We start from the raw sequence: 27,838 nt of genomic DNA, 5'->3' as shown, positions 1-27,838 counted from the left end.
CCTTCAATCTTTCCCAGCATCAGAGTCTTCTCAAAGAGTCGGTTCTTCCCATCAGGTGGCCAAGGTATTGGAGTTTCAGCTTCAGCATCAGTCCTTCCAATGAACACCCAGGACTGATCTCCTTTAGGATGGACGGGTTGGATCTCCTTGCAGTCCAAGGGACTCTCAAGAGTATTTTCCAACACCACAGTTCAAAAGCATCAATTCTTTAGCGCTCAGCTTTCTTTATAGTCCAACTCTCACATCCATACATGACTACTGGAAAAATCATAGCCTTGACCAGACAAATCTTTTGGCAAAGTAATGTCTCTGCTTTTTAAAATGCTGTCTAGGTTGGTCATAGCTTTTCTTCCATGGAGTAAGCGACTTTTAATTTCATGGCTGCAGTCACTATCTACAGTGATTTTGGAGCCCCCCAAAATAAAGTCTCTCACTGTTTCCCCATCTATTTGCCATGAAGTGATGGGACTGGATGCCATGATATTAGTTTTCTGGATGTTGAGCTTTAAGCCAACTTTTTCACTCTTCTCTTTCACTTTCATCAAGAGGCTCTTTAGTTCCTCTTCATTTTCTGCCATAAGGGTGGTGTCATCAGCATATCTGAGGTTATTGATATTTCTCCTGGCAATTTTGATTCTAGCTTGTGCTTCATCGAGTCAGGCATTTCTCACGATGTACACTGCATAGAAGTTAAATAAGCAGGGTGACAATATACAGCCCTGACTTACTCCTTTTCCTATTTGGAACTAGTCTGTTGTTCCATGTCCAGTTCTAACTGTTGCTTCCTGACCTGCATACAGATTTCTCAAGAGGCAGGTCAGGTGATCTGGTATTCCCATCTCTTTCACAATTTTCAAGTTTGTTCTTGTCCACACAGTCAAAGGCTTTGGCATAGTCAATAAAGGAGAAGTAGATGTTTTTCTGGAACTCTCTTGCTTTTTCCATGATCCAGCGGATGTTGGCAATTTGATCTCTGGTTCCTCTGCCTTGTCTAAAACCAGCTTGAACATCTGGAAATTCACGGTTCACATACTGTTGAAGCCTGGCTTGGAGAATTTTGAACGTACTTTGCTAACGTATGAGATGAGTGCAATTGTGCAGTAGTTTGAGCATTCTTCGGGATTGCCTTTCTTTGGAATTGGAATGAAAACTGACCTTTTCCAATCCTGTGGCCACTGCTGAGTTTTCCAAATTTGCTGGCATATTGAGTGCAGAACTTTCACAGCATCTTCTTTTAGGATTTGAAATAGCTCAGCTGGAATTCCATCACCTCCACTAGCTTTGTTTGTAGTTATGCTTACTAAGGCCCATTTGACTTCGCATTCCAGGATGTCTGGCTCTAGGTGAGTGATCACACCATCATGATTATCTGGGTCATGAAGACTTTTTTTGTACAGTTCTGTGTTTTCTTGCCACCTCTTCTTAATATCTTCTGCTTCTGTTAGGTCCATTTCTGTCCTTTATTGAGCCCATTTTTGCATGAAGAGTTCCCTTGGCATCTCTAATTTCCTTGAAGAGATCTCTAGTCTTTCCCATTCTATTGTTTTCCTCTATTTCTTTGCATTGATCACTGAAGAAGGCTTTCTTATCTCCCATTGCTATTCTTTGGAACTCTGCATTCAGATGAGTATATCTTTCCTTTTCTCCTTTGCTTTTGACTTCCTTTCTTTTCACAGCTATTTGTAAGGCCTCCCCAGACAGTCATTTGCTTTTTTGCATTTCTTTTTCTTGGGGATGGTCTTCATCCCTGTCTCCTGTACAATGTCATGAACCTCCGTCCACAGTTCATCAGGTGCTCTATCAGATCTAATCCCTTGAAATCTATTTCTCACTTCTACTGTATAATCGTTAAGGGATTTGATTTAGGTCATACCTGAATGGTCTAGTGTTTTTCCCTTCTTTCTCAATTTAAGTCTGAATTTGGCAATAAGGAGTTCATGATCTGAGCCAGAGTCAGCTCCTGGTCTTGTTTTTGCTGCCTCTATAGAGCTTCTCCATCTTTGGCTGCAAAGAATATAATCAATCTGATTTCGGTGTTGACCATCTGGTGATGTCCGTGTGTAGAGTCTTCTCTTGTGTTGTTGGAAGAAGGTGTTCGCTATGAACAGTGCGTTCTCTTGGCAAAATTCTATTAGTCTTTGCTCTGCTTCATTCTGTACTCCAAGGCCAAATTTGCCTGTTAGTCCAGGTGTTTCTTGACTTCCTACTTTTGCATTCCAGTCCCCTATAATGAAAAAGACATCTTTTGGGGGTGTTAGTTCTAGAAGCTCTTGTAGGTCTTCATAGAACTGTTCAACTTCAGCTTCTTCAGCATTACTGCTCAGGGCATAGCCTTGGATTACTGTGATATTGAATGGTTTGCCTTGGAAACAAACAGATATCATTCTGTCGTTTTTGAGACCGCATCCAAGTACTGCATTTCAGACTCTTTTGTTGACTATGATGGCTACTCCATTGCTTAAAGGATTTCTGCCCACAGCAGTAGATATAATGGTCATCTGAGTTAAATTCACCCATTCCAGTCCATTTTAGTTCACTGATTCCTAGAATGTCGATGTTCACTCTTGCCATCTCCTGTTTGACCACTTCCAATTTGCCTTGATTCATGGACCTAACATTCCAGGTTCCTATGCAATATTGCTCTTTACAGCATCAGACTTTGCTTCTATCACCAGTCCCATCCACAACTGGGTGTTATTTTTGCTTTGGCTCCATCTCTTCATTCTTTCTAGAGTTATTTCTCCACTGATTTCCAGTAGCATATTGGGCACCTATCGACCTGGGGAGTTCATCTTTGAATGTCTTATCTTTTTGCCTTTAAATACTGTTCATGGAGTTCTCAAGGCAAGAATACTGAAATGGTTTACCATTCCCTTCTCCAGTGGACCATATTTTGTCAGAACTCCCCACCATGACCTGTCTGTCTTGGGTGGCCCTACAAGGCATGGCTGTTTCATTGAGTTAGACAAGACTGTGGTCCATGTGATCAGATTGATTTGTTTTCTGTGATTGTGGTTTTCAGTCTGTCGGCCCTCTGATGGAGAAGGATAAAAAGCTTATGGAAGCTTCTTGATGGGAGAGACTGACTGATGGGGAAACTGGGTCCTATTCTGATGGATGGGGCCATGCCAGTAAATCTTTAATTCAATTTTCTGTTGATGGACAGAGCTGTGTTCTCCCCCTGCAATTTACCTGGGGCCAAACTATGGTGGAGGTAATGAAGATAATGGTGACCTCCTTCAAAAGATCCCATGCATGTACTGCTATGCTCAGTGCCCCCAGCTCTGCAGCAGGCCACCACCGACCCACACCTCCGCTGGAGACTCCTCGACACTCCCAAGCAAGTCTGGGTCAGTCTTGTGGGGTCACTGCTCCTTTCTCCTGGGTCCTGGTGCACACAAGTTTCTGTCTGTGCCCTCTAAGAGTCTATTTCCAGTCCTGTGTAAGTTCTGGCAGCTCTGTGGTGGGGTTAATGGCGACCTCCTCCAAGAGGGCATATGCCATACCCAAGGCTGCTGCACGCAGAGCCCCTGCCACAGTCTACTGCTGACCGGTACCTCCACAGATGCTCAAACACGGTTCTGTCTCAGTCTCTGTGGGTTCCCTGGGTTCTGGTGTGCACAAGGTTTGTTTGAGCCCTCTGAGCATCTCTGGTGGGAATGGGGTTTGATCCTATATTTCGTCCCTCTTACCATCTTGCTGGGGCTTCTCCTTTGCCCTTGGACATATGGTATCTTCTCACAGACGCTCCAGCACCTAACATCTTGCTGGGGTTTCTCTGACCTTGGACATGGGTTATCTCCTCACAGCCATTCCAGCGAAGTGCAGCCGCTGCTCCTGACCTTGGACATGGGGTATCAGCTCATACCTACTCCAGCGAAGTGCAGCTGCTGCTCCAGACCTTAGAGGTGGGTATCTTGGAAGCGGGGTTTTTGGGCTGGTGAACATATTAATATGTTGGGGGGATGATGGCCCCCCACTGCTGCTGCTGCTGCTGCTGCTGCTAAGTTGCTTCAGTCGTGTCCGAATCTGTGCGAATCCATAGACGGCAACCCACCAGACTCCCCCGTCCCTGGGATTCTCCAGGCAAGAACACTGGAGTGGGTTGCCATTTCCTTCTCCAATGCATGAAAGTGAAAAGCGAAAGTGAAGTTGCTCAGTCATGTCCAACTCTTAGCGACCCCATGGACTGCAGCCCACCAGGCTCCTCCGTCCATGGGATTCTCCAGGCAAGAGTCCTGGAGTGGGGTGCCACTGCCTTCTCTGTGTGCCCCCACTGGACCCCACTGTATTTATATATCTCTTTCATTTGATTGTTTGAATTGTATCCTTCATGATAAACCTGTAATAGTAGGTAACGGGTTTTATGTGTTATTCTAGCAAGTTATTGAAACTGAAAGGAGAGCCATCATGGAAGCCTTCAACTTTGTAGCACAAATGAACAGAAGTATGGGCAACCTACTGACCCAATATTTGTAGCTGGTATCTGAAATGAGAACAATCTTGTGGGACTAAACCCTGAAGTGTATAGAGTTTGACACGAACTGCAGATAGTGTCAGAATTCAATTGTGTTGTAGGACACCCAGTGGATGTCGGAATTCATTAGTATCTAGAAGGGGAAAAAAAGGCTATCAATACCACTGAGTAAAGCCTATTCAAAATCTACCCTAAAAAGATTCTTTAAAAAGTCTCAAGGTGGTTTGCAATAGCTAAACTACTTCTCAAAACAAAATTAAATTTTCTTTAAAGAAAGACATCAGAATACAATCAACAGTGTTATATTTAAAATGTCCAACATCCAATAAAAATGACTAAACACGTGAAGAAGCAAGTAGGTGTTGTCCATCACCAAGAGAAAAATTATTCAATAGAAACAGACCCAAATAAAATTAGCAGATGAAATTTTAAAACAAGTATTATAAACATGTTCACAATTTAATGGGAAAAATATCTAGATTGTCTTATACAGCAAATAAACAAATAAATAGAGAGTCTTGAAAAGATTTACTGCAAAATATGAGTATGAGAAGTAAAAGATATGAAAAAATGAAACAAATGGACTCTCTAAAGCTGAAAAATATAATATCTAAAGTGAAAAATTCACTGGATAGACTTAGTAGTATATTATAAATTAAAGAAAAAAGAATAGTAATCTTGAAGACTGCAATAGAAACTATGTAAACTGAACCTCACAGTGAGAAAAAGCTGGAAGCAAAATCCCACAACAAACAGCACAGTGACCTGTGGGACAATATCCATTGGCATAATACATGTATAATTAGAGTCATAGGGTGACTCCAAAAAATATTTCAAAATGCAATACCCCCAAAATTTCCATTTTGATTAATACTGAAAACTTAATTATCTAAGAAGCTAAATGAACCTCAAGCAGAATATACACACACCCACAAACAAAAAAACAAAGGAACATAATAAAAAAAATTATTAAAAACCAGTAGTAAAGAGAAAATCCTGGAAGCAACCAGAAAAAAAAGACACTGGATGCAGGAATCCAAAAATAAGAATTTAATAACTTCTTACCATAAATAATGAAGGTCAGGAGACAGTGGGAACTTCCCAGGTGGCGCTTGTGGTAAAGAGCCTGCTGACAACGCAGAAAATGTAAGAGACACTGGTTTGATCGCTGGGCTGGGAAGATCCCCTGGAGGAGGCCATCACAACCCACTCCAGTACTCTTGCCTGGAAAGTCCCTTGGACAGAGTAGTCTAGTGGGCTACAGTCCAAGGGGTCGCAAAGAGTTGGACAAGACTGACGCGACTTAGTACGCATGCAGGAGATAATGGGATGATCTGTTTTAAATACCAAAATTTGAAAAAATAGCCCATCAACCTAGAATTTTATATCTCGCAAAAAATATTCTTCAAAGATAAAGGCAAAATTAAGACATCTTTAGAGAAGCAGAAGCTGAGGAACTTTATCACCAGCAGATCTGCATTAAGATAAATGCCAAAGGAAGCTCTTTGGACTGAAGAAAAATAATACCAGATGGAAAACCAGATGTACAAAAGGAATTAAGATATATATATATATATGAGATATGTATATATATAAAAGAGACATTTCCTAATTTAAAATATCTTTAAATGTAATTGTTTAAAGCAAAACTTAAAAAAAAACCCACAATATATTCTGAGTTTTATAACAAAAGCAGAAATAAAATACAAAAATGGTACAAAAGATGGGAGGGGAAAATTTTTTAAGTTGATCTTAAATTATAACTGAGATTGTATAACATTTGAAAGTAGGCTGCAATGAATTAAAAGTATTTGAAACTTTAAAGAAACCCCCTAAAACTAAGATTAAAAGGTACGTATCTATCGTATTAGTTTCTTAGGACTGCCATAACAGAGTATTATAAACTGAGTAGCTTAAAATGGCCAAAATTTATTCTCTCACGGTTTTAAGACTGAAAGTCTGAAGTCAAGGTGTCAGCAGGGCCAAGGTGACCGAAGGCAGTAAGGAAGCATCTTTTTTTTTTTTTGCCTCTTTCTAGCTTCTGGCAGCTGCTGGTAATTTTGGCATTCCTTCGTTTGCAGATGCATCACTCAAATCTCTGCATCCATCATCTGGCATTCTCCTATGTGTCTGTGTGTCTCTGTTTTATTTTCTTATAAGGATATCAGTTTTTGGATTAAGGTCCTTCATAATCCACTATGACCTAATCTTAACTCTAATTATATTTGCAAGCATTATTTCCAAATAGGGTTTCATTCTGATGTTCCAGTGAACATGAATTTGGGGCATACTATTCAACTCAGCACAGCCAAGAATCCAAAAGTGGAAATTAAACAGAAAGTAGACCACCTCTCCAGATGTGGAAAACAATATTGTTAAATCTCTATAGAGTTAAACTGGCCAACTACTCTTTTCATATCCAGTTCAGGCACTTTGGTGAATGGAACATGTTTGTTTGTTAATATGTTTGTACCTATTTAGTACCAATTTCCTTCCTTTTTCTTGCTCACAGTGACCCATTCCTAGTACTCACCAGAAAGTAACCCCATCCTCTGCTCAGGGTTAAGTTCTGATGAGTTTAAGTAACTCGTGTTAGTCCTGTTTCCCTTGCAAATCTCTCATTTAAGGATGAGCATGTGACCCATTCTCTGGCCTTTGAAATGTGGTGGGTGCTACTAAGACATTTGTTGCTGTTGCTGTCCCGTTGCTCAGTCATGTCCAACTCTTTGCAACCCCATGGACTGCAGCATGCCAGGCTTCCCTGTCCTTCACCATCTCCTGGAGCTTGCTCAAACCCATGTCCATTGAGTCGGTGATGCCATCCAACCATCTTGTCCTCCGTTGTCCCCCCTCCTTCAATCTTTCCCAGCATCAGGTTCTTTTCAAATGAGTCAGTTCTTCACATCAGGAGGCCAAAGCATTGGAGCTTCAGCTTCAGCATCAGTCCTTCCAATGAATATTCAGGACTGATTCCTTTAGGATGGACTGGTTGGATCTCCTTGCAGTCCAAGGGACTCTCAAGAGTCTTCTCCAACACCACAGTTCAAAAGCATCAATTCTTCAGTGCTCAGCTTTCTTTATGATCCAACTTTCACATTCATACATGATGGAAAAACAATAGCTTTGATTATATGGACTTTTGTCAATAAAGTCAAGTCTCTGCTTTTTAACATACTGTCTAGGTTGGTCATAGCGTTTCTTCCAAGGAGGAATTGTCTTTGAATTTCATGGCTGTAGTCACCATCTGCAGTGATTTTGGAGCCCAAGAAAATAAAGTCTGACACTGTTTCCACTGTTTCCACTGTTTCCCCATCTATTTGCCATGAAGTGATGGGACTGGATGCCATGAACTTCATTTTTTGAATGTTGATTTTCAAGCCAAACTTTCACTCTCCTCTTTCACCCTCATCAAAAGTTTCTTTAGTTTCTCTTCTCTGCCATAAGGGTGGTGTTATCTGCATATCTGAGGTTACTGATATTTCTCCCGGCAATCTCAATTCCAGCTTGTGTTTCATCCAGCCTGGCATTTTGCATGATATACTCTACATATAAGTTAAATAAGCAGGGTGACAATATACAGCCTTGATGTACTCTTTTCTCAATTTGGAACCAGCTCATTTTTCCACGTCCAGTTCCAACTGTTGCTTCTTGACCTGTATACAAGTTTCTCAGGAGACAGGTAAGATGGTCTGGTATTCCCATCTCATGAAGAATTTTCCACAGTTTATTGTGATCCACACAGTCAAAGGCTTTAGAGTAGTCAATGAAGCAGATGTTTGTCTGGAATTCTCTTGCTTTTCAGTGATCCAATGAATGTTGGCAATTTGATCTCTGATTCCTCTGCCTTTTCTAAATCCAGCTTGAATATCTGGAAGTTCTCGGTTCATGTATTCTTGAAGCCTAGCTTGGAGAATTTTGAGCATTACTTTGCTAGTGTGTGAAATGAGTGTAAATGTATGGTAATTTGAACATTCTTTGGCATTGCCTTTCTTCAGGATTGGAATGAAAACTGACCTTTTCCAGACCTGTGGCCACTGATGAGTTTTCCAAATTTGCTGGTATACTGAGTGCAGCACTTTAACAGCATCATATTTTAGGATTTCAAATAGCTTAGCTGGAATTCTATCACCTCCACTAGCTTACTCATATATAAAGGTTTTATTAAAACATCCTGCATAGAGATGCTTGTATAAATGTAAGAGTAAGATGAGAGTTAAGCTGACATGATGATGGTCTGATATTATGAAAATCTGTGTGTTAGTTGCTTAGTCATGTCCGATTCTTTCCAACCCCTTGGATCATAGCCTGCCAGGCTCCTCTGTCCATGGAATTCTCCAGGCAAGAATATTGGAGTGGGTTGCCATTTCCTTCTCCAGGGGATCTTCCTGATCCAGGGATCAAACCCGGGTCTCCTGCCTTGCAGGCAGATTCTTTACCATCTGAACTACAGGGAAGTCCTATGAAAACCTGGTGGCCTTTAAATCTCCCCATCACATTTTTTCTTCCTCTCTTGGCTTGTGGGATCTGAGGTCCCCAACCAGGAACTGAAACTATGTCCTCAGCTGTGACAGCAAGAAGTCTTAACCTCTGAACACCAGGGAATTCCCTCCCCATCAAAATTTTTAATCTTACATTTCTGTTTGAAAATATTTTAAAAGTGAGCTATAAGGATATTCTAGAACAGGGCTCACATTTACATTGGTGTTCATGATTGTGTTTTTACTTGGTGATCCCTTAAGTGACAGTGCTTAATTTGTAATGTGTTGTAATGAAGTCTGATATGTTCTGATGTCAAAATGATCACTGACCCATAATTATTACCATGCTGAAATTCTTCAACAGTTTAAGGACAAAGCTTTTCTTCTGCACTGATAAGTCATGTGACATAAACTAGTGTACCTTTGGCATGAGTGCATTATTCATATTTCTAAAGAAGTAAATCTCTTGAGCATGTTGATGTCCAAAGTGCAGGTTATTCTGAGTCCAGCATGCCTGTGCTCCGTGCTTCTGACCTTCCCCCACTTTTTCTCTGAACTACAAGAAAGGTTTTATTCACTGTGACTGTACTGCACTCTACTTTGTGCAAATGCAAACACAGTCCTTGAAATACGTGACAGTATTTAGTTACACGATCACATGCCAGGTGATTCCCCAGTATATTTTTTATTGCGTTTCTTCCTTTTAAAATGACTGAAGCTCAGAAATGTTAAGTGACTCTTCAGGGTTACAGAACTACTGAGCGGAGGAACCATAATTTGAATGTAGGCATTTTTGCCTCCAATTATAGTGCTCTTCCAACTACACCACTGTTTTCCTAGTTAGTATGCAAACCACTGGTGATATGTCTGGTTATCTTAGGTGATAAATGGGAAAACATTTTAAACAATTGTAACTGAAAATATAATTCGTTTTATATCAAAATTATACTCTGATTTCTCAGGGTTTTACATAGGACAGGTTAAGGTAGTTAGTATCATAAAATTTTATTTTAGTCAGAACATATTAAACACAGGAGTATGGTCAGGCAAGTATATAGATGTTTCCAAATTCCAGTAACTGAATCTTCTGTTACATAAAATTATTGACATTAGCAATGATATAGATAACTTATATGGCTTCTCATATACCCTTTACAGGCAAATATTGAAGTCTTTCTTCCATAAACTCTCAGTTATTTGCAAAATCAATACAAAGACTTGTTTCTTACATCTAATCTATTGCAGCAATAGGAAAATTTTCTTACTGATGTAAACACAGGGAAATCTTTCTCACCAGAGAACTGCATGAAGATTTAACAAATCTGTTAAAACATGTTAAGAGTAGGGCAATACATTCTTGACATTTTGTTTTTTTTGTCAGATAGGTGGTATCCATAAGCAACTTTTGTTTCATTCTCAAGTTCAGTGGCTTTCATAGGGAAAAACCATTTCTTATCTATTTAAATTGCAAGAAAAACTTCAAGGCTTCCAGAAGGAACTCATCACTCTGTAAAATTGTGGGCATTATCGAGACTGACCTTGCAAACTAGCTTATCTCACAGATTCAAAAAGCTTAAATTTGTCCTTTCAAGGCAAGCTTATGAAAATATATCAAGTGTACTACACAATTGTCATGAAACTAGGGTGGGGGATACATGCCATGACTGGTGGGCCTAGCTTCTATTCATTGTCTAAATTACCAAACTATTGTTTACATTTCTGAGATTCTTAGTAATACCCTCTCCTCTTGCATGTCCTCCATGACTTGCTATATACCCACTTATTAATTCCAGGTCTGAGAATTAAAACAGTATCACTTCCTTTTCAATCTCTGTGTCTTTTATTTCTTTTTCTTGCCTTATTGCTGGGACTTCCAGTTTGGTGTTGAATAGACAGGAAAGCACTTGTTCGCAGTCATAAGAGGTGTGATAATGTGATTTATAATAAGAAATATATATTTGGTCTTCATCTCCATTTCTGGCACAGTACTCCTAACACTTGAAATTTTCTAAGTGACAAAAGCACTAAAGGCGTCTTTTGTCATATTAATGAGGTGACTTTTGGACTCCACCTACGGATGGGGGCTGGTTGCCAGGGGATCCAACCGTGAGATTAGAGAGTCTGAATTTTACTTCCACACCCCGTGACCTCTGAAGAGGAGGAGTTGAAGGTTGAATCAATCACAAATGGCCAATTATTTAATTAGTCATGCCCATGCAGTGAATCCTCCATTAAAAATTCAAAAGGACAAGGCTTGGAGAGCCTCTGGGTTGGTGGCCGTGTGGAGATTGGAGGAGAGAGGTTCTCTCAGAGAGAGCATGGAACCTCTATGCCCTTTCCTCATACTTTGTCCTATGCATCTCTCTCATCTGACTGTTCCTAAGTGGTGTCCTTCTATAATTAACTGGTAATCTAGTAATTAAATGTTTCTCTCATTTCCGTAAGCTGCTCTAGCAAATGAATCAAACGCAAGGAGTGGGTGTGGGAACCTCTGATGTACAGCCAATCAGTCGTAAATGCAAGTGACAACCTGGACTTGGGATTGGTGTCAGAAGTGGAGTAGGGGTTGGGGAGAAGTCCTCTGGGACTTAATCCTTAACGTGTAGAATCTAACGCTATTTCCAGGCAGATAGTGTTGGAATAGAGTTGACTTATAGGACACTCGGCTAGTGGCCAAAAGTTGATTGATATGAGGGGAGAAAAGTGCATACATTAGAATTGATGTTCAGAAAGCTTTAGAAGAAAAAATTTCAGACTTTTGCCATAAGAATAGCATGAGCTGAAGTTTTTCATAGATATTTTTTGGTCTTATTTAATTCTCCTTAATGTTTGGGAAGAATTATCCCATTTACAGATGAGAATACTGAGGCTCAAAGACATTGGGTAAATTACCTACAATTATGCAGCTAGCAAGAGGTGGTCAAGACCCCGAAGCCAGCACTATTTTGACTGTACCAATGATCCAGTTTGTCAAATGCCTAGTGCTTTATTCAATTTAAATCATTCATGTAGCAAAAAATTATCAAGTTCGTATTTATGTGCTGTGTTTTGAAAGTGCAAAGCACTGAATTAAAGTTATTAATTTAGTTTTAAAATTAAGATGATACCTAGGTTATCTTTTAAGAAAGGTTTGTGGAAGATTCTGTATAGATTACTTAGAAAGATGAGAGGAGATCACCTTACTGATGGGAAATGATGTTCAATCAGGAACATTAAGCATCAAAGAGATGCTGAGTTTTAGTTCTTAGAGCATGGGGTTGTGTCTCCAGAGATAATTTGCAACAACCTGTGTTGAAGAATTCCACTTCAAATATAGGCTGTACTTATGGAGCAGTACCATAGGATTGGTAATTGCCACGGTCTTCTTTAGGCATCATATCAGAGAATGTCCTTTCTGATTTTATTGGGAGTTAATCTATTCTTATTATAACCATTTTAGTTGAGGAAGTTTTAATTTTAGGTCTAGATTAAAAAAAAAAATCTTTGTATGTATGTATGTTCTAATTCATTCAATCTAAATTGGAGGATAATTTGCAAAGTGAAAATCAGCTCATATTCCTTCTGCAGATTATGAATGAACATGAAGAGGAAGGTGAAACTGTAGAAGAGAGTCACAGAACGACAGGACTGAAAGAGACTGCAGTGGCCGATGTGCCGTTTTACAGATGGGGAAACTGTGGCCTAGAAATCTTAAGTCACATGTCTAAGATTACACAACTTCTGTCCCAGCGGCAAAGCTCAGGTCTTTCAAACTCATGTTTGTGTTCCCAAGGCCTGCATTATTTCCATTTCCACAGTCTGATAAGCATCAAATGAGACCCTGGAATAGTTTACTTTCAAGATCGCTTTCAACTCAAAGAGTCTTTTGTTATTTTATTCTTTTTTTTAAATGGCCATGCCCTGAAGCATATGGATCTTAGTTTCTTGACCAGGGATCAAACCCATGCCCTCTGCATTGCAAGAGTAGAGTCCTAAACACTGAACCCAAGGAGGTCCCTATTTTATTCTATTATGTTTAGAATTTTATTAGTCCTACAAACACTAATATTTGAAGTATTTTATGCTATTCTCCCTGCATAAAGAAATATTTCAAATTAAAAACAAGAGTTTCTAAAAAGTTGATTGTAGGCCAATTTAATTAGAATCACTACTACCTTTGAATTCATATACATGTTTTAGTTAAACAGAACAATCTTGTCATGACTCTTTGCATTTATAGGATCAGTGGTTGTTCTTCTACCACCTGTTTCAATAAAGACCCGTGATTCCCCTGTCATGTTGGAAACGTTCATCTGCAGTGACTCAACACAACTGCACCTAAAAAATAAATTGATATTCAGCTTTCTCAAGACGCAAAATCAGCCTGAAAAAGTAACAAATAGATCTGCTTTAAAATGTAAAGTGTGCACTGCCAAAAAATGAAACACACATATTCAAAATTTGAAAGCTCTATGATAAGATTATATCAAGTAATGTTTTCTGTTTAGAAATAAAAAGTTTTTACTTTTTCCTGGATGGTGATAGAAATCATTTTTATTTCTGTCAAATCCACTGTAGCCTCTGACTCAACAGCTCTTTTCAGCTATGTCTCTAGCATCTATATGAGAATTACCTGGTTCTGCTAATTAAAAATGCAGACTTCTGCTTCTCTCCCAGGCCTCTTTTCTAGTTGGCACCCTGGGACTTTGCACTTTAATACACTTTCTTCCCCACTCCCAGGACGATTCTTACGTGCACTAAGTTTGTAGCACTGGCCTAGAAGACAATTTAATAACCTTAGTTTAAACATCACTAACCATGCCAGGTTCCTGACACTGCATTCTCTGATGATGATAACGTAATGCCTACTAAGCTCCTGTTTTAAACCCCTTGTAGCTACAGCTTTCCAGCTCCTACTTACAGGCTAATCCCCACCTAGTTTCTTGGATCAGTCTTGTACTTTTTCAACGAGAATTTCAAAACCCAAAAGTCAGTGGTCCAGGGTTCAGCAATGAGGTGATGATGCTATGGTATTGATAAATATCTTGATATTGATTGATTGATATTTATTTATATCAAATAAATTAAGATATTGATAAATATCTATCCTGGCCCCTCCCTCTTTTTCTCTGTCTTGGTAGCTCCAGGGAAGACAGAGGGTACATACTGTGCTGTGGGATCCCCCTCACCTCTAGGAGGCCCATTTCTCACTAGTTAGCTGGTTTATCCCACAAAACTTACCATACAGCCTTCAAACTCACCCTTCTCCTTCCCTCTCTTCCCTAGGTCCATACAAAGGTGCTGGTTGGGTAGGATTTGAGACTTAAGGAATATTTACATCCATGTTTTGATGGACTAGTGAAATATTCTTATTTATTTTTATCCAAAACAGTTTTGGGTCTTTGCATAGGTCTTAGAACTATCTCTAAGTTTTAATTACACTCTTCTCTGTAGTCTGATTGCCACTCAATTTAACATATATCATTGACAAGTCGCCACCTGTAGGTTATGCCTCACCTACATCTCAGACCAGAAATCCTTTGATGTTTGTGTCATGTTTTAAGGAAAGTGAGGTAGACACCAGAGGTCTCAAATCCAGTTCTTCTTGGGCTAGTGAAAGAACCAGAGGAGGCCAGGCCTTCATTTTCATCTCTAGCTGATTCTTCAAACTGCTTCTTCCTTTAGTACCAAATGTCACATATAGCCACCTGTCTTTCTCAGCTCAGAATTGCTGGTACAGGGAGCACACTTTTATCTGTGACCTGTCTTTCTTTATGCCCTGTTATGCCTAGAAGAGGACCTTGACCAGAAAAAAAGGTAATCTTCCTCCCAGAGGAAAACACAAAAAGTTTTTTGTCTTTCCATCAAGCTCTCTTTTAGCCTTGAAAGGTTTGTTTGTTCAGTCGGTAAGTCGTGTCTGACTCTGCAACCCCATGGACTGCAGCACGTCAGACTTCCCTATTCACTGTCTCCCTGAGTTTGCTCAAACTCATGTCCATTGAGTCGGTGATGACACCCAACCATCTCATCCTCGATCGCTCACTTCTCCTCCTTCTCTATTTGTAACCTCTGGTTCTAGCTCCCGTATGGTGGTGACCTAGACAAGCAGCTGTGGAGATCTTGTGAGGGTTACATAGGATCTTGGGATTAAAAATTGCTCTAAAATTTAAAAAAAATATATTGCTTTAAAATTTTTTTAACATATCTTCTTAGTAACAGGTTGTTTTCTGGATTTGCAGAATAAAACCCCTGTAAGCCAAACAATCATTCTTTTTTTAATTTTTCTGTCTCTCATAGGAGAACCTTAATGCCTAATTATCCTAAAGTACTGTTTTGGCAGGGATGACTAGCCAAAAATTCATGCTTCTTCCAAGATGAAGAATAACTGCTGGCAAGCAGTGGTCCAGCCAGATCCCGCAAGTCTCTGCGCCTAGTGCATGTGGCAAGAACCATGTAACTAGTCTTCATCAAAAGATCTTGAGCAGAAGTGTTGTGTGTCACCTCTGGCTGAGCTGGTAAAGTTCCAGATACGTGGATTTTCATCTCTCTTTGTCATCCGACTGCATGCAGAGGATCTGATCGAGATGACAAGGTAGAGTGCAGGAAAGAAGAAACCTGAATTGCAAGTCACTGTCTTAGTAGATAGCTGCCCAGAAGAGCTGCTTGACCAGGAACATCCACTTCAAATCAGTGTGAGTGAGGAATAAACTTTTATTTTGTGCTATATTACTGAGACCTGTGGGATTGTTTGTTACAGCTGCTAGAGTCAATTACCCTGACTTATACAACCCGCAACCACAAAAGGGGGTGAAAGGGGGACAAGACCTGTTGGTCACATATGTAAGGACAACAGATATAACTAGAAACCTAGGTATCTAGACTTGCACACTTCACGTGGAGAATCCGTATCTCTAATCATCTTGCCGAAAAACCCAGTGAAAAGAGTGAAAGTGTTAGTTGCTCAGACATGTCCACCTCTTGTGTGACCCCGTGGACTGCAGCCCGCCAGTCTCCTCTGTCCATGGAATTCTCCCTGCAAGAGTACTAGAGTGGGTAGCCATTCCCTTCTCCAGGGGATCTTCCTGACCCAGAGAGCAAACCCGGGTCTCCTGCATCGCAGGCAGATTCTATATTGTCTGAGTTATGAGGGAAGCCACAAAAAACACAGTACTCAAAACTAATTCTTACCAAGTGCACTGTGCTGGCCACGGAGGAGCTTCGGAGACAAATCAGAGTTCCTCAAGTCTCTGTGGCAGCCCAGAGTCGCTGCCAAATAGAGGCCCTTGAGAAGTGTTTAATTGGATAGTTTGAGAGTCAGAGATGAAACAAGACACAACACAAGAAAAGCATCCTAACAGGGCTATGGGAACAGGTGATAGAACAGCTAACTTTGCTTACTATGTCAGTTGTTAGTGGAGAAAAAGCCACAGTTTCTAGATGTCTCTCGCAGAACCATCACACAGACCGCACGGGGGTCCTTTCGGCTCTTAGGCAGAAAGGAAGATCACAGCTTGGGTCTCACTCCCCATCATTGCTGCTCCGGGAACTCCCAAGACTCTGGACTCTTCCTTTCATGGTCCCTTCCGCCCAGGTCACCAATTGTTCCGGACCCTGAACACTCATCTCCAGTCCTTTATGAGACGGCGGCCCTGCAGCTCCAAGGACTGAGGGAGAGCAAACAGGCGCCTCTTTCTCCAGCGGAGAGTCATCTCACCACGTTCCCTTCTGCTCACACATTTCAAGTTCAAATTCTTTGGGGGGCAGGCACTTGGCGTGGCCGTGTGGGCTCTCCAGTTTTCACATGGGGGCTGGGCATGAAAGCATTAGGGGCAGTTTGTGTTTCAGACATATTTTGATATTCTTAAAAATGTTTCATGATCTTTAAAACAAAAAGGTGAACCCAAAGTATTCTGTAAAATTGGGGTGGGGTGGATCAGAGGGTTTATTTCTCAGGCAACTTCCTGGCTGTGTCTCACCAGTGGAGCGGTTCATCACTACTCAGTTCTGCCCCTTGAGGGCACCAGAGACTGCTTTGCTGAAAAAAAGGGTGCTTTGATGCAAACCAGATGGGCTCTGGGGCAGCAATCAGCTGTGTGACCAATGGACAGAGTCAGTGTCTGGCCTGCCCTGGAAGCTCTGCGATGGGCATAGCCTGCAGAATTCTGCATGGCAGGTGGATGATAGCTGGCGACGGGGATGATGACAGGACTTAAAAGCTTGAGTTCAAATTCCAACTCTGCTGTCAGCTGTGTGGCTTTTCAAAATTCATTTAACTTCTCTGGGTTTTAGCCCCCCTATGTAAAAAGATGGGGTTAAAGGAGCTGACCCCAAAGATGTCTTCCAGCTTAATAAAATTTCTCTAAATAATAAAGAAAATGGGAAATGATAGAACAGCATGGATTCGTATTTCCTGGAACCTTTGAAAGTGTCCTTGTCCTGGGCACAGACCTTAGCATGACCAGGAGCAAGGATGGTAGGAGAGTGGGATGGCAATGATATCAGAGCTGTGAATGACCAGGGAGGGAATGAGGCTCAGAGGTAAACTGGAGGTGGAGATCTCACAGGGTCTCCCTAGTCCATGATCCTAGCCAACGCTAGTAGAATCTGGAGGAAGATGGGATAAGCTTTTCCTGTAACCACACTGAGTAGTCTAGGTGTGTGTGAAATAGCAACTGGGAGCACAGCGTAACCCAGACCTACTCAGGAATGTCAGATTTCACTCACGAGCTCCACTGAAGCATGAGTGGTCATCTCGATATTATTCGCAGGCACAGGTGAGCTTTGTCTGACAATTCATTTCCATTCCCAAGTCATGCGTCATATTTTGGTTTGCACCAGCTCATCGGGGTAGGGAGACGACATGTGTGCATGTAAAATCATTCCTGAATAAATGAATGAAGGAGTCAGTGACTAAGACAGAGCGAGCCCTGAGGGGTAGAGTCTTGGCTGTGAGGAGAGTGAAGGTGATTCTGATTCAGTCACAGCTTTGCCGAGCATTAGTCTCTGGCTCCTGAGCAGAGAGAGCACGGTGGCTGGTGAATGGGGTCCAGTCCACTGTCCCAACTGGTGCTTCTATGTAGGTTAAACTCAGAGACTGGGGTGTCACAAAACATCCTAAAGAGACTGTGAGGAGTGGGGGAAGAGGGGTCTCCTGTGCTGTAAATGTCAGAGGCAGAGATCAAGGAAGCCTAAGACGTTATGGATGCTGGGAAAACAACACTGTCATTCTGTTGGGGGCAGTATTGGACATTTCACTTCTCATCTTGCAGTGATGCCATGAGGGACATGGATCAGTAAAGCTGAGTAGAATTACGGGGAAGAAGATTGCTTAGAGGGGGGTGTCAGGGTTGGGGCATCCATGGGAGCCTTTCTGAGTGAGCATTGACCCCCAGTTTACAGTATTCATCACTCCTCCTGAGGAGCATTAATGAAAGCAAGGAAGCAAGTCTTCGGCCTCAGCTTTCCAGAAGTGCATCTTTCCAGAAACCCTTCCTGTCGAAGTAGCTGCAGGCAGATAGGCTTACAGAGGAGTAGGGGTATGGGTGTCAAGGACTGCAGAGAAGGAATGCACAGAAGGTATGCGGTATGAACAGAGGGCTTGCCTTTTAGACCTGGCTTCTGCCTACCAGAAAGAATGAAGGGATGGAGCCAAAGCAAAAACAACACCCAGTTGTGGATGGGACTGGTGATAGAAGCAAAGTCTGATGCTGTAAAGAGCAATATTGCATAGGAGCCTGGAATGTTAGGTCCATGAATCAAGGCAAATTGGAAGTGGTCAAATAGGAGATGGCAAGAGTGAACGTCGACATTTTAGGAATCAGCGAACTAAGATGGACTGGAATGGGTGAATTTAACTCAAATGACCATTTTATCTACTACTGTGGGCAAGAATCCCTTAGAAGAAATGGAGTAGCCATCATAGGCAACAAAAGAGTCCGAAATGCAGTACTTGGATGCAATCTCAAAAATGACAGAATGATCCCTGTTTGTTTCCAAGGCAAACCATTCAACATCACGGTAATCCAAGGCTATGCCCCAACCAGTAACACTGAAGAAGCTGAAGTTGAACGGTTCTGTGAAGATCTACAAGACCTTTTAGAACTAACACTAAAAAAGATGTCCTTTTCATTATAGGGGACTGGAATGCAAAAGTAGGAAGTCAAAAAACACCTGGAGTAACAGACAAATTTGGCCTTGGAATGCAGAATGAAGCAGGGAAAAGACTAATAGAGTTTTGCCAAGAGAACACACTGGTCATAGCAAACACCCTCTTCCAGCAACATAAGAGAAGACTCTACACATGGACATCACCAGATGGTCAACACTGAAATCAGATTGATTATATTCTTTGCAGCCATAGATGGAAAAGCTCAACAGAGGCAGCAAAAAGAAGACTGGGAGCTGACTCTGGCTCAGATCATGAACTCCTTATTGCCAAATTCAGACTTAAGTTGAAGAAAGTAGGGAAAACCACCGAACCATTCAGGTATGACTTAAATCAAATCCTTTACGATTATACAGTAGAAGTGAGAAATAGATTTCAAGGGATTAGATCTGATAGACAGTGCCTGATGAACCATGCATGGAGGTTTGTGACATTGTATAGGAGACAGGGATCAAGACCATCCCCAAGAAAAAGAAATGCAAAAAGGCAAAATGGTTGTCTGAGGAGGCCTTAGAAATAGCTGTGAAAAGAAGAGAAGCAAAAGGTAAAGGAGGAAAGGAAAGATATACCCATTTGAATGCAGAGTTCCAAAGAATAGCAAGGAGAGATAAGAAAGTTTTCCTCAGTGATCAGTGCAAAGAAATGGAGGAAAACAATAGAATGGGAAAGACTAGAGATCTCTTCAAGAAAATTGAGATATCAAGGGAACATTTCATGCAAAGATGCGCTCGATAAAGGACAGAAATGGTATGCACCTAACAGAAGCAGAAGATATTAAGAAGAGGTGGCAAGAAAACACAGAAGAACTGTACGAAAAAGATCAACATGACCCAGATAATCATGATGGTGTGATCACTCACCTAGAGCCAGACATCCTGGAATGCGAAGTCAAATGGGCCTTAGTAAGCATAACTACAAACAAAGCTAGTGGAGGTGATGGAATTCCAGCTGAGCTATTTCAAATCCTAAAAGATGATGCTGTGAAAGTTCTGCACTCAATATGCCAGCAAATTTGGAAAACTCAGCAGTGGCCACAGAACTGGAAAAGGTCAGTTTTCATTCCAATCCCAGAGAAAGGCAATGCCAAAGAATGCTCAAACTACCGCACAATTGCACTCATCTCACATGTTAGCTAAGTAATGTTCAAAATTTTCCAAGCCAGGCTTCAACAGTATGTGAACCATGAACTTCCAGATATTCAAGCTGGATTTAGAAAAGGCAGAGGAACCAGAGATCAAATTGTCAACATCCGCTGGATTATCAAAAAAGTAAGAGGGTTCCAGAAAAATATCTATTTCTGCTTTATTGACTATGACCAAGCTTTTGACTCTGTGGATTACCACAAACTGTAGAAAATTCTTCAAGAGATGGGAATACCAGACCACCTGACCTGCCTCTTGAGAAATCTGTATGCAGGTCAGGAAGCAACAGTTAAAACTGGGCATGGAACAACAGACTGGTTCCAAATAGGAAAAGGAGTATGTCAAGGCTGTATATTGTCACCCTGCTTATTTAACTTATATGCAGAGTACATCATGAGAAACGCTGGGCTGAAAGAAGCACAAGCTGGAATCAAGATTGCCGACAGAAATATCAATAACCTCAGATATGCAGATAACACCACCCTTATGGCAGAAAGCAAAGAAGAACTAAAGAGCTTCTTGATGAAAGTGAAAGAGGAGAGTGAAAAAGTTGGCTTAAAGCTCAACATCCAGAAAACTAAGATCATGGCATCTGGTCCCATCACTTCATGGGAAATAGATGCAGAAACAGTGGAAACAGTGTCAGACTTTATTTTTTGGGGCTCCAAAATCACTGCAGATGGTGACTGCAGCCATGAAATTAAAATATGCTTACGCCTTGGAAGAAAAGTTATGACCAACCTAGACAGGATATTAAACGGAGAAGGCAATGGCACCCCACTCCAGTACTCTTGCCTGGAAAATCCCATGGATGGAGGAGCCTGGTAGGCTGCAGTCCATGGGGTCGCTATGAGTCGGACATGACTGAGTGACTTCCCTTTCACTTTTCACTTTCATGCATTGGAGAAGGAAATGGCATCCCACTCCAGTGTTCTTGCCTGGAGAATCCCAGGGCTGGGGGAGCCTGGTGGGCTGCCGTCTATGGGGTCTCACAGAGTTGGACACGACTGAAGTGACTTAGCTTAGCAGACAGGATATTAAAAAGCAGAGACATTACTTGGCCAACAAAGATCTGTCTGGTCAAGTTATGGTTTTCCAGTAGTCATGTATGGATGTGAGACTTGGACTATACAGAAAGCTAAGTGCCGAAGAATTGATGCTGTTGAACTGTGGTGTTGGAGAAGACTCTTGAGAGTCTCTTGGAGAGCAAAGAGATTCATCCAGTCCATCCTAAAGGAAATCAGTCCTGAATATTCAATGGATGGACTGATGCTGAAGCTGGGGCTCCAATACTTTGGCCACATGAGGCGAAGAACTGACTCATTTGAAAAGATCCTGATGCTGTGAAAGATTGAAAGTGGGAGGAGAAGGGGCCGACAGAGGATGAGATGGTTGGATGGCATCGCCAACTCGATGAACATGAGTTTGAGTGCAGTCCGGGAGTTGGTGATGGATAGGAAGGCCTGGCATGTTGCAGTCCATAGCGTTGCAAAGAGTTGGACACAACTGGGCGACTGAACTGAACGGAACTCTGCCTACCTGATGTAAAAATCTGATATCGTTCCTGACTGATCGTTAGTTTTCTTATTTGCACAATGGGAACCATACTCACACTTCTCTAAGAATGTTCTCATGATCATTAGGTGAGAGAATACCAGCAAAAGAGCTTAGGAAAACTGTAATGCATGGTATGAAAATAAACTTTATCATGAATGACAGAGGTGGTGTGTGTGTGTGTGTGTGTGCAGCCAGAGCTCCAGGATTATTTCTATTTCTGCTTGGTGGCTTTTTGAAGATCCTACAGGTTTGCCAGAACTACTTCTATTGGGTGACTGAAGGTGGTGGCTAATTGTTTTTGAATGGACTCAAGAGCATTCTGTATTTGGCCTGAATCCTTGCATTGCCACCTGAAATCATTTTTTGTAGTAGGTTGGAAGAAGATCTGGGGGTACCTGCAAGTTTTCTTCTAATTCTCAGCATAGGAGATCTGCTCCTATTTGGCCATGGTAACCTACAACTGACTTGACAGCTAGCAGTAGTGACTACAAAACACTGTTTTGTAACTCACTGGGTTATGCATTCCTCTCTGGGTGTGCCAGGAAATCCCATATCACATGGTTGCACACCCAGGCAATTTAGACATGCACAGGTTTGAACACAGGGCCTGAGAAGATAACTCCCTGGGGACAGACAATGCAACATAGTCCCAAAACATGTCTCTGAAAGGCCGCATGGACCCTCTTGTCTCCATGTACCACCAGCACCACTGTGGTGTGCATCCGATAATAATAACACATTTTTTTAAACAACAACAAAATATATGTCTATGTGACTGCACTGGGTCTTCGTTGTGGCACGTTGGATCCTTAGTCGTGGCATGTGAACTCAGTTGCAGCATGTGAGATCTACTTCCTTGACCAAGGACTGAACCTGGGCCCCCTGCATTGGGAGCTCCGAGTCTTAGCCACTGGACCACCAGAGAAGTCCAAGTAACAAATACTGAGAGTTTACAATGTGTCCAAAATTCTAAAAATATATATAAAACTTGGAGTAGAAAATGGCAACTTTCCTACTCCAGGCTTCAATATTCTTGCCTGGAAAGTTATATGGACTGAGGAGCCTGATGGGCTACAGTCCATGGGGTTGCAAAGAGCCTGACACAGCTGAGCTACTGAGCAGGCACACATTCATACACAGTACTCATTATTTGAACCATTTTTAAGTGTACAGTTCAGTGGTATTAAGTAAGTTCTAAATGTTGTGTAACCATCATCACTGCCCATCTCCAGAAATTTTTCATTATCCCGAACAGAAACTCTATTCCCAATAACTCCTCATTACCTCTCTCTTTCCAGGCTTCCTGGTGGCTCGGATGGTAAAGCATCCGTCTGCAATATGGGAGACCTGGGTTTGATACCTGGGTTGGGAAGATCCCCTGGAGGAAGGCATGGAAACCCACTCCAGTATTCTTGCCTGGAGAATCCCCATGGACAGAGGAGCCCGGCAATCTCTATTCTACTTTCTCTCTCTATGAAATTGCCTATTCTACGTATCTCATGTGAGTGGAATAGTACAATATTTGTCCTTTTGTGACTGGCTTATTTCACTTAGCATAATTCTTTAAAGTTCACCCATACTATTGTATGTATCAGAATTTCATTCTTTTTTTTTTTTATTGACAAGAAAGTAGGATTTATTGGTGGGTGTGAGTAAGGAGGGGACAAGACAAGGCTCTCATATATGGGGGGCCTGCCATTTGACCAGGGGGCCACAATTAGGGACATATTTGACCCCACAGCCATCCAGGATGAGTCACTTTCCTGCCACTATGTTTTCAGATTGACCAGCATTAAACTTAGTAAATCCCCACTTCTTGGAGACATGAATCTTCTGGTGGCCCAGGAACTTGAACTTGGCCCTGTTAGGGCATCAGTCACATGCTCCTTGTTTTGTAGCTTGGTATGGATGGACACTATGACTTGGTCAATGTGAACCTTGGCTACTGTGCCCAGGGGCTTTCCAAAGGCACTGCACACACCTATCTGGAGCCTAGACTGGGGACAGCATGCCAGTCATGAACGTCCACTGGCAAGGGCTGACTCCAGGCTTCCTTAGGGCAACCCATAGAGGCCATAGGCTGCATACACTAAAAAGGAGGCTGCTGTTTGCAGACACTGCACACCAGGACCCCACAGGGAAAAGAGCAGAATTTCATTCCTTTTCAAAGCGGAAAGATATTCCACTATATGTACATATTACGTTTTATTGATTTGTTCATCTTTTAATGGACATCTGGGTTGTTTCCACCTTTGGGCTCTTGTGAATGATACTCCTTAAAACTTTTTTAATGGAAGATGCCAAACATAGGCAAACGCAGACCAAAAGAATGTGATAAACTCCCACGTACAATAATTATCCTGGGCTTCCCTGGCAGCTTAGTGGTAAAGAATCCGCCTGCCAATGCAGGAGACATGGGTTTGATCAGTCAGGAAGATTCCCTGGAGAAGGATTTGGCAACTGACTCCAGTGTTCTTGCCTGGGAAATCCCATGAACAGGGGAGCCTGGTGGGCTACAGTCCACAGGGTCACAAAAGAATTGGATACAACTTAGGGACTAAACAACAACTATAATTATCAACTCATGACCAATCTTGTTTCATTTATATCCCTACATAATTCTCCATCCCATATTATTTTGAAGACCATCTCAAATATCATAAATGCTATAGTTGTTCACATTTTACAAATAAGAGGACACAGAGAAGTTAATTATGTTACCAAGGTTACAGAGCTCCTAAGAGATGCAGCCAGGATTTAAATTCAGGCAGTGTGATGGCTGAGCCCATACTTGTGTCTTTGCTACACCTGTGCGTGTGTTTGCATAAACACACACACATGCATCAGGTCAACTCTGGGAATGTTGGAAAAGTGCATTTGGAAAAGTTTGCCTCTTCCTACATTTTTCCTAAACTTGGATGTTGCCTGGAATCTGGAATAGATAGGCATGAGTTTGAGGTCTGAGGTCTTAGTTACAAGTAGAGTTGGTGATCCCCAACCTCCAGAGTTGCTGTGAGGATTAAGTGAGATAAAGTCAGTGAAAGTGCCAGGCACTTCCTAGTATGTGGCAGGAGATCATTACGTGTGATCTCACATCCTCTCCTCGGGCAGGGGGTTGTGTTGGGGGCAGGCCTACCTTCCCTCCACAGACGCAAATGCCAAGAAAACATGCTGTATCAGAGTATGACTCTCAGAGGTCAATGTGTAATCACTGCTGGGGGATTTGTGTTGTGAAATAAGGGATTTTATCCTTTGGTCTTGTGGTGCAGGCTGTGGGTGAGTGCAGAACAGAGGTGTTGCAATTCCTTCTGGCCCCTGAAGTCACATATGTATGTGTATGTATGTGTATGCATATGTGTGCACAAGTGTGTAAGGCAGGCTGGTAGGTAAGTTCAGGCTTCTTTCTCTGCCCAGAGCATTAATTGCTTTCTTTTCTATAAAGAATTGTGTTCAAAACAAGCAACTACTTTCTCTATCTCCGTTTGCTCTTACTGGCTAAAACAGGAAGCAAAGCCCTGTTTTGGGACCCTTGTCATTTTCTGGTCCAAGGACACAAAGCTACAGGCTGGAGGTCTGAGTTCAGACAGGTCTTGGCAAGTGCTGCTCATCTCATTCTAAATTTCTGTAGTCAGGCCCCTTGGGAAGGGCCTGCAGCGCTCAGCGGACAACTGAGCAGGACTCACTGACTTACAACAAAGAAGTCTCAGGTACCCTCATAATGCCCCTGCAGAGGAGGCTTGGGAGGTGGGGCACTGCAGCCTTCAGTGTATTAAGTGACAGTCTGATTGGCTCTTTCCTCTTCCTGGAATGCCCCTTTCTGATTTTGCCCATGGAAGTAATATTAGGTTGGTCAAAAATTTTGTTCAGGTTTTTCTGTAACATCTTATGAAAAAAAAAAACAAACCCCAAAGAACATTTTGGCCAATGCAATATAATCCTTTAATGCCAAGCTCAAATACCACCTCCTCCACGAAGCTTTTCCTACCTCACCACCCACTGCCACCCACTCCCACTGCCGTACAGAGTAATTTCTCTCACTCTGAACCCTTGTGGCATCACTTTTGTACCCTTTGAGGCATTTCCGCTGCTTTATCTCTGTACTATCTGAATACCAGTATTAACTGATAGATCAAAGTGAGTTCCTTGAGAAAAGGAATTATTTCATCTGTTCCTTTTACTGTTCAGACCTCTTCATAGGCACATAATTAGCAACCAGTAAATATCTGCTGAACAAATATTTCAGGACAGTGACACATAGTAGGCATCCAGCAAATGCATACTGAGTGTAATGACATCCCTCTCCCATGACTAGAATTTGTAAGAGACTTTTTACCCTACCCTTGATATTTAGATGGAAACCAATTCCACACAACCCTTTGAGTTCTAAAATTTGTCAAAACTTCAATGGAAATAACCATAAAACTTGCCTTGAGGTAGCATGTGAGATGGTCTCAAGGTGTTTCAAATATTCTAATATTTCAAAACGTGTCACTGTCTTTGTGTATATAATATCCCACCTGTCTCCAGAAGAACTTGAAGTGTCACAAAGTAGAGTGTGTGTGTGATGATTTAAGATCATATCAATCAACATTTGGTTATCAGATATGTCCTGCTTATCAGCAGAATAATCACTGGTATTTGGTATTCATAACAGTGACTCTGCAGCTCCCCAAGAAACAAAAACACCTTGCTTAAAGATACAATGTCTCCAGAAACAAGCTTTTAAAAGGCCACTTACACCATTTAAAAATATACAATTCTGTGATATTAATCACATTCATATTGTGGTACAACCATCACCACTATCCATCTTCAGAATTTTTTCATCATTCCAAACAGAAACTCAATCCCCAGTAAACTGTAACTTCCTATTCTCCCCTCCCTTCTGTCCCTGGTAATCTCTATTATACTTTCTGTCCCCATGGATTTGGCTATTTTAGGAACCCCATACAACGGAACCATACACTATTTGTCCTTTTGTGATTGGTTTACTTAGCATCATGTAGTCAGGTTCATCCATGTTGAACATGCCTCAGAATCTCTTTCTTTTTAAGACTGAATAATATTCCATGGCTTCCTTGGTGGTTCAGAAGGTAAGGAATCTGCCTGTAATGCAGGAGATGTGGCTTTGATCCCCGGGTCAGGAAGATCCCCTGGAGGAGGAAATGGCAATCCACTCTAGTATTCTTGTCTGGAAAATCAATATTTCAAACAGGGTCAAACCCCTGTTTCCTGCTTCTCCTGCATAGGCAGGTGGATTCTTAACCACTGAGCTGCCTGGGAAGCACAGAATACCTTTATTCATTTATTTGGCTGTGCTGGGTCTTAGTTATGGCATGCAGGATCTAGTTCCCTGATTAGGGATCAAACCCAGGCCCCCTGCATTGGGAGCTCAGAGTTTGAGCCACTTAGCCAGCAAGGAAGTCCCTTATTCTCATTTGTCAACACTATATCCACGGTAACTTCCCACTAACCCGAAACTTTGAGTGATTAGAATACCCCATTCCACCATCAGGCTTGGCAAGGACCTTTCTTGGAATATGTGGTCATGGGCAATAGGCAGAGATGGGGAATGATGCCCCTGTCCCAGGAGTGGTCATGGGCCACACGGAGGCGGATGACGGGGCCACAGTGGCATATTAGTAACGTGCTCAGCACGTTGGTCCAGACAGTTAGATGTGCATTAACAAATCCCACCCCTCCCCACCCTCACCTCAACCCTGTCACTCCTCTAGCTGTTAGCCTGGGCTGCTTCTCCAAAAAGGTACGTACTTGAACATTTGTTCTGAATTAAGCTTGGCTCCAATTAAACTGTTATCATGTATATGGAGCTCAGATTACAGAGGCTGCCTTTGGCCAGTGAATGATATTGCCCTGGCTGCTCAGAGAGGTGGAAAATTCTGAGGCCCCTCCAGCACTGTTTCAGGAAAAATGCTCTGAGTGGTGTGGAGAGGGGCCAGCTGGTGATGTCAAGGGATTTATGAAAGAGATTACAAGACCTTTTAAGGGAATGAGGCAGTTGCTAGTGATGGAAAAACTG

The 27,838-nt window shown here is 41.9% G+C and overlaps 1 non-coding gene across 1 annotated transcript; it reads right to left on the bottom strand.

Moving 5' to 3' along the window:
* Window positions 1-23,834: 23,834 nt before the first annotated feature.
* On the bottom strand, window positions 23,835-23,966 carry LOC138074738 (small nucleolar RNA SNORA70). Its single transcript, XR_011144550.1, has one exon. It is a non-coding gene; the product is annotated as a small nucleolar RNA SNORA70 (small nucleolar RNA).
* Between the last annotated feature and the right edge of the window lie 3,872 nt (window positions 23,967-27,838).

This window comes from Capricornis sumatraensis, chromosome 2 (genome assembly GCF_032405125.1).
Source record: "Capricornis sumatraensis isolate serow.1 chromosome 2, serow.2, whole genome shotgun sequence".
In the NCBI taxonomy this organism is placed as follows: Eukaryota; Metazoa; Chordata; class Mammalia; order Artiodactyla; family Bovidae; genus Capricornis; species Capricornis sumatraensis.
Note: the sequence above shows the minus strand (reverse complement) of the source record. Positions and strands in the feature narration are given on the sequence as shown.